Genomic DNA, 8,245 nt, shown 5'->3' with positions numbered 1-8,245 from the left:
CATTTTACCATAATACCCATCTATGCTTTTTCAATGATTAATCTATCATCTAAGAAAATTTGAGTTTGCAGTATTTAATCAAGGTACTGTGGCAGAAATTACACAACTTTGGAAATTAGGCTTATGTTTGAAAATTGGTTGGGCACAGAATTGCTTGAGATAATGGTGACTTAGGAGACACGAAAATAATCACTTCAATGAGATTGATGTTGATTTCATTCTCAGAGTCCAACTTAGGTGATCCCAGGGTGTAGGGTAGCTCTTGCATATGTGTCACTCAGGAGCCAAGGATTCTTCTATCTGTGGCTCTGCCACTCTCTTAGGTGCCACCCCTGTTCAAGTGATTATTGTTGAAGGAAGACTAGAAAACGTAACCTTTTGCTGGGCAACCATGCATCCAGTTATAACTTGGGAAATTTAGTTATTAAGAAAATTCCAGGGTAGCTAGAGGATACAAGTAGGATACAACCATTATCTGTGGCCTGGGGAAAGTATTTAATCTTTGTGCCCCTTATTTAGCTGTATGAAGTGGTAAAAAGACTTTCCTAAATGAATTAGGAATATGTTCAGCTATAAGTATCAGAAAATGTACTTGTATTAAACAAATAAGATTTCACTTTTCTTATGAAGATCTTTTCTTAATGAAGATCTGGAAGTAGATGATTTTTGGCAGGTTGAACAAATCTGGGGAAATATTTTTATGACAGATCCATTTTCAAAAAAATTCCTAAGCTCCCAGGTATTCAGTGAATGATATGTACATGTTACCTTAAAAGAGTTACTTAATCACTCTGAACCTCGGTTTCCCTATGTTATTATATGGGTTGCTAATACCTTTATGGGTTTTTGTGAGAGTCAATGAGAGAAATAATAGAGTTTATATGACCAGCACACTACATGACATATAGTAGATGCTCAACGAAAGAAAGAACTTATTAGCTGAACCAGTAGGAAGAATCTCAGCTTTGACATTTCTGTATTTAAATTCTGACTCAAATCTACATGACTTTGGTATGTTCATTATCTTCTTTGAATCTGTTTCTACTTTATGAAAAATGGGGACAGGAATACCTTCTTTACAGGGATATTGTGAAGATTAAGTGGAATTATATGTACAAAACACCTGGCTTTTAGGAGTAATTCTTTCCAAGTTTAAACAGGAAACACCCTGAATTTACCTGAGGTGATGAGAAAACAAGATGCTGGGCTCCTCACATACTCACAGAGAGCTGAATTTCCAGAACCATGATGATGGGAAAAGCCAAGCATAGATCAAATTTAGGGATCAATTCACTCTGCTGAGACAGACACTGTGTCAGTGTCAGACTCTTTGCAGACTGGACCTTTCTTGAATAGATAGCAATGACAAGCTCTAATGGCCTGGAGGTGACCAGCAAACCAAACCCTCACAAAACCCTGGAAGCAGAGCTCTAGAAGACCAGGTGCTGGGCAGGAAGCTGTGCCACGTGGGTGGGGGTGAGGACCGTCTCATGAAGTACAAAGATGCTGGGATTTATGATTGGCTGACAAGGTTTCATTTTCTAAGGATGAATTTTGCTAACTTGAAAAGAGGTTCTTCCCTTTCCTGGGAGGGCTTTGTCAGGGAAAAAGAAGTTGAGAACAGATTAAATATATTTAAGTGTTTGAGAATTGTCTCCTTTGTCTCCTTTCCGCCCTCCTTCCTTTCCCTTCTTTTTTTTTCTCTCTTAGTAGTTTTACTGACATATAATTTAGTGTCATAAAATCTACACATTAAAGTGTAAATTTTTACTTTAATTTTTTATATACTCACAAAGCTGTGCAATCATCATTATCTAATTCTAGAAAATTGTTAATATTCCACAAAGTGGCTATTAACTGTTAGCAGTCATTCCTCATTTTTTCATCCTAGGATGGCATTAATCTGCTCTTGATGGGTTTGCCTATTGTGGAAATTTCATATAAATGAAAGAAAAATGTAGTTTTTTTTTGATTGACTTCTTTCACTTAGCATAATGATGTAACACATATCAGTACTTTATTTTTATGAATGACTAATTGTCCCTTATATAGGTACATCACATTTTATTGATCTATCTGTGAGTTGATGGACAGTTGGGTTCTTCCCACTTTTTGGTCATTATGAGTAACACTGCTATAAAGCAGTCATGGACAAATTTTTGTGAGTATATGTATAACAACAGTTCTAGAACTGCTGAGTTATGTGGCAACTCTGTGTTTAACTTTCTGATGAACTGCCAATCTTTTCACAGTGGCTGCACCATTCTGTAGATCCACCACTGTGCTTGAGAACTTCAATCCTTCCACATCCTTGCCACCATTTGTTATTGTAAGTCTTTTTTTTACTTACTGTACTATGAATGTGAAGGGTTACCTTATTGTGCATTTGATCTGCATTCCTCTGATAACTAAAGAATTGGCATGACTACTTATTCTTAAGAGCAAGCTGAGTAGCTCCTTCTATAGGAAACAGCATGCAGATCATATATCTTTGTGAGGAAGAATAGAGAATGGTCTTATTTTGAGAAGAGAAAGAGTTAATGCTCAATTATACATACAAAGAGGAATTTGGGTAGGGGGTTTTCTGAGGACATTGACAAATGTTCTGGTTTCCCAACTTGGGTTACAGAGACTGTTATTATCTCTTTCAGAGCTGAAAGATTAAAGTTCCTGCTTTAAGTGGGAAGTTGCTTTAAGAGGCAAGGTGGTTAATATAATCAAGTATTCAATGGTGTTAAGCTGCTCCATTTAACTTCGTTGGAAACAAGGCTTATGAAAAGATTTAGAATTTATGAGGCACACTACCAGTTCTTGGTATCAAGGATTATGAGTGTGTAGAGCTGGTTTCCAGTCTCTTGACTGAGTTTAACTCTTTTATGAGCCTGGAATGGTAATTTAAAGGCTCCAAATTGCTAAAATTAGTGAGTAAAGAGTTTCAAGTCTATCTCCATGGAATGAGATGGAACTACTCTCTCCTCCTCCTCCTATACTGAGAACACATGGTTGTGATGAGATTTCCTCATCCCTTGGAAAGAGAGAAGGAAAAAAGAAACTATTTCACTAGTGAGATTTTATTTTATTTTACAAAGCAATAAATCCTTTGCTGCTTCTTCATAGAAATTTTCTACTTTTTCTCCCTTATAATGATAAAATAAGGTATAGCCAGAGGTCTTCTGAAATTTTATTTTTAGTGTTTTATCACAAAGAATTCTCTCAGAGTGTGTGCAGAGAACTATGAAGGAAAAATCTTCCCCCTCTTGATTTGGTGATGGGAAACCCGCGGGGATTACAATCGAGATGGAAAAAAAAATGTGCAAAATGATGTAAAAATAAACTTTGTAATAAAAAAAAATAAGAAAAAAAAATCTTCCCCCTCTACTTAGGTGAATAGGAAAACATGGGGCTGCCTCCTTAGACTTTGGCAGGGAGAACTCCCCAGGAAGGAGCAATAACTCATCACTCTGCTGGTTGTTCTTTGATGTGGAGAACCTGGTATTTTCTAAAAGCCACCATCATTTCAAACAGTGCTCTAATGGTCTTCTGATGGGGAGGTTGCAGGGGTGGACGAGGAGATAGAAGCCAGTTTGCAAAGGGAATGCCAGTTGTCTGAATGATCTGCTTTGAAATGCCTGGAATTTCATCTTCAAAGAAAGAACTGTTAAGTGGAATCTGGATTGCAGGTATTCTGAAAACTTCTCCAGCCTTTTAGCGACTTGTCTAGCTTGTATAGAGATGTACTCACATACTTACAAAATAATAATCTCTAAGATCTATCACATTCTGGGTAAATCCCTGCCATGAAACACATGCGTCATACTTGGTGGAGAAGGGAATTGGCTATATTTCACTTCATTGGCCAAGGATGTAGAGTAAAGGTAGAAGGGATTATCTTAAGAGTCAGGGAAGGAAGTGGACACATACATATGTTATAGTTCACGGCCAAGAGATTTCCTGATATGCTCTCGTATGACTTGGAATGAAAAATGCTTGTGGCAAAAAGAAGAGGAGGAAAAATATTTCTTCTGGAGTGGGTTTCTTGGGTGGGTGGGAGGCAGTTTGGGGGGAAAAGACAACTGGTACCATGAGAACATATATATATTTTTAAAAATTCTGATGGAGAACTGAATGAATCAGTCTCCAAACTAGTTCTCACTGCTATATATCTTCCTAGAACTAAGAATTTATTTGCAATATAAATAAAAAATGAACTTCTTGTTATTTTTTTCCAAATGTGTTCCCCAAACACCAATAGTTGAGTGTTAACATCTCCTGTGTGGGGTGAAAGGACAGAAGGAGAGGGGGGAAAAGCAATGGAGAAGCTGCAAATAATTTGTTACACTGGTGTGGTACAGGAATTTAGAAATCAAATACATTCCCTGTCATCATTCTATAAAATTAATCCACTTGTATTCTTATAAGGACTAAGATAATTCACATGAACATTTTCTTCATCAAACTCACCTTGTTAAGTTGCTGGAGGGAATCCATAGTTTTGCTGAATGTAAATGAGTTCTTCAGCTGGAAATCAGAGTGTATATAACATATATGTAACATTTAGCAGAGCTATATGGAAGGTCAGAATATTGTAACTACACTTAATCCTTAAAAACAAAACTTTTTACTATTTATATGCCAAAATCAAAATTAAGTATTTCTACACATGACTAAGCAAACACAATTTTCTAAACATTGTGTGTGATTGTTTAGCACAGAATAGTTTCACTGAAGACAGAGACATCAATGCTTCTGTTATATCTTCCACTGAAATCCAAATACAATATTTTATTTTGCAAGAGATAATTGGAAAAATAAATAAATCTACAGACTTGCCAATGTATACTTAAAAATCATGAAAGATATATTAACTTGCTTATATTTTTCTACTATAGTCACTTAACATAGAGATTCAAAATCAAAGCCAGTTCATATATTCTGTCTAATATTATTATGTAATTATACATTTTGCATGCACTGCTTAAGTGCCTACTTCGTGCCAAGTACTCTGATAGTTTCTGAGTATATAATGATGAGTTTGAGTGTCACACAGACTGGTCATAAAGCTGAAACATTAAATTTGAAACTGCCTCAGAAGATACAGATATCTCCTACATTTATACCTCATATCTTATTATATATGACAAAATTTGCTCCATCCTTTAATAGAACTTAATGGGTATTTGCTTTCCTGTGATAAAATGTCACTGTTTTTACATAGGTTTCCACAAGGGCATAAAATAGTGTATGTGGTGCTTTATGGGCTTTCATTAGTGTTAAACCTACAATTTAGAGATGACTCACAGTCTAGATTATTTGTTTACAAGTCACTTGTTCTGTGGTTGGTTTCTAAAATCAATCAACAAAAACCTACTCAACTTATAAAGTAGCTGCAACAATGTGTGGAGTTTATTCTTAAAACTAATCACTAGATTTAACAATGTGTCTAAGGTTGAAAGCATTGAAGTTCAGTGGATCTAGAAGGATATTTTTATTAGAAGAAGCACAGAAATAGCTTCTTCTATTCCTTAATTCTCTAAGATAATTGAGGGATCTAAGTTGATAGAACCAGTGCAGGTCCAGATTTTATAGTGACCTGAAGATTATACATGTGGGGACCCCTCTAAGAAGAACATACAATTATGAACACATATTTAGACTTGGGGCCTCAAAAGGGCCTCTATGGAGACAATTGAAGTTTAAGTTTCTTTAGTATTCCAATAAATCTGTTTCTACATGTATGACAGATCAGCTCCAGGGTGAAAATTGGTGGACAGAAGACTTTACAGAGCAAGTGAAGGTTAGTGGGCACAGTCAAAGGATTTAGAGGGATGGAAGCCAGGCCCTTCATAGGCAGGTGCAGGAGGACAAAATGTTTAATAGCCAGGGTTGTCTGTTCCTGTCCCATGATGGTGCAGATCATCCATGTGAAGGGCATGCTGTTGTAGGGGTGGAGCCTTTGGTGTGGTAAGACAGATCCATGTGAGGATATTAATAAGGTCAGTGAAAGGACAGGCAGGGCTGGCCCAAAGGTCATAAGGGAGAGGATGCAAATAAGGACAGATTCTACTGTTGAAGTATGGGCATAGGGGTTAGGTAGTTCTGTATTGCATAACTAGGGAGGCTAAAGGACCCAGTCAACATCAGGGAAGGGGTTTGTGAAGGAAAGAGGGAGGCACATTCTCCTCTGTATCAGATGATAGACAGTAGGGACGGTGAGAAGAGGGACACCCAGTCCAAAAGGGCAATGACGTAAGAGTCATGTGTGAGTCCGAAACCATGAGACAAGTTTTGTTTTGTGATTATGAAGAATGATAATACTCACTTCAGGTGCTGTGATGTATATATTCATGAATTGAGAAGACCCATTTATTTCCTGTGACTTAAACAATCTGGTAATACACCTCCGTAGACCTATAATTCATCTATAGTAGACTTAGATTAAACTTTAGCAAGTATACTGTAGTGATAAGAGATAAGTTCAGGATATCTAGATAAAGGCTCTTGGTTAAGAATAATTTTATTATACTATTTTAATTATTAATAATTAGCATGATTATTAACATTTCAATTATTAGAATAATTTTGTCTTTCCTGAGGAACAGGTGAAATGAGATTTTGATTTCTCACATTAGAACAACTTAAAAAAAATCAGTTCAGAAATGAAAAATTTGTATTTGAGCACCACATATTCCTTTCTCCCTAAAATATATCAGAGAGAAACCCTGACTTTTCTTCCCCTCTAGCTCTGTGACTTAGCAGGGCCTTACACAGGCCTGATAGCACCAGGCCACTCTCCTGAATACTCTGGTGAGAGCCAGTTTCCACATATAATGCTCTAAGTGTCCTGGTTTTGAGAAGTATACAAAGGCCTTTATTCCTAAGTATGTATCTACAAATGGCGTCCTTCAAAATGTCATCTACAGTATTGGGCAATGATAAGGAATGGCCATTATGAAATATAAGGGTGTAGTGCAAAAAACTAACCAGTGCTCAGTGTGTTTGGAATGCTGCAGTCAGAAGTGAATAACATATTTTATATGAGAGAATCTTGAGGTGTTTTCTTATTCATAGGCAACAGTAATTCAAAGCAAAGTCTATTCACATTTTTCCAACAGAGAAAATTTTATAAAGGGAATTGGCTGCCTAGGAAATGGAAAAGCTGAGAAATCAAGTGTGGAATCCAGAGTGGAATTCTAGAGATTAGCAAGAATAGGAAGCTGCTCCCACCTTAAGACTGGAGGGACAATGGAAGGAAGTGGTATTATCAAAACTCAGAAACCGAGGTCATCCAGTGAGAATTAGAATCAGAGTGGAGACTTCCCAGTGGAAGCTGAGAACACATAACAGGTGCTGGAAATACCACAGGGAATAGGGAAAATCACTCTGGGTGTATTTCTTTTATTCTCCTCTTCATTCTAGTGCTCAGACCTTCCATTGGCTATATTTAGATGAGATCTGGCAAATGCAGTTTCTTACAACACAAAACAGAGTCCTGGATTTATATGAGAACAAATTAGATGGGGACTTCACAACACAATATATTTACATTTTGTATTATGCAGAATATTACTGAACTACCTTGGAATTAGAATCAACCTGTATTATTTCAATCCTGTGTTCTTTCCATAAAGTGACTTAATAATGTTACTGTGTCCCCAACAAAATTTTCAATCATAAATTTCATTAGTTTTAATATAAAATGATTTGTGAATAAGTATTACAAGCACATGAAGTGAAATGCAAAAGTTACATAAAGATAGGTGGTGAAAAGTCTGAGCTACTTTTCATGGCCCAGTAGCGACTCACTCAGCTCTGTTAACCAGAGACAGCTTCTTAGACCAATTTCTTTGTTGTGTCCTTCTTTATATCTTGTTCTGAGCCTATATCTATGCCTATTTATAGCTATATCATCTCCATAGCTTCATCTATATCTATCCTTTCCCATGTATATGCAAGAAGATAAAGTGTATTTTCCCACATGTAACTGGTATAGTACATTTGCCACTCTATTGATTTCTACTTTAGACCCATTGTGATTTACCAATTTAATTTCTGAGACATTTCTTCTCTTTGGAAATAAAATGGGTGTGCCCATTTGGGCTAGACATGCACGTAGATGATGAAGAGCTATAAATCATAAGACTTGCAGACATCAGTGTTCAACCAGTCATGCAAAGAATTCTCCAAGGCAGTAATTCAGCAGAAATTTTGTCAGGTCTGCCAAAATGATTCAAGGATTTGGAATGAC

This window comes from Condylura cristata, unplaced genomic scaffold, assembly GCF_000260355.1.
Source record: "Condylura cristata isolate star-nosed mole 26May11 unplaced genomic scaffold, ConCri1.0 scaffold00003, whole genome shotgun sequence".
NCBI lineage: Eukaryota > Metazoa > Chordata > Mammalia > Eulipotyphla > Talpidae > Condylura > Condylura cristata.
Note: the sequence above shows the minus strand (reverse complement) of the source record.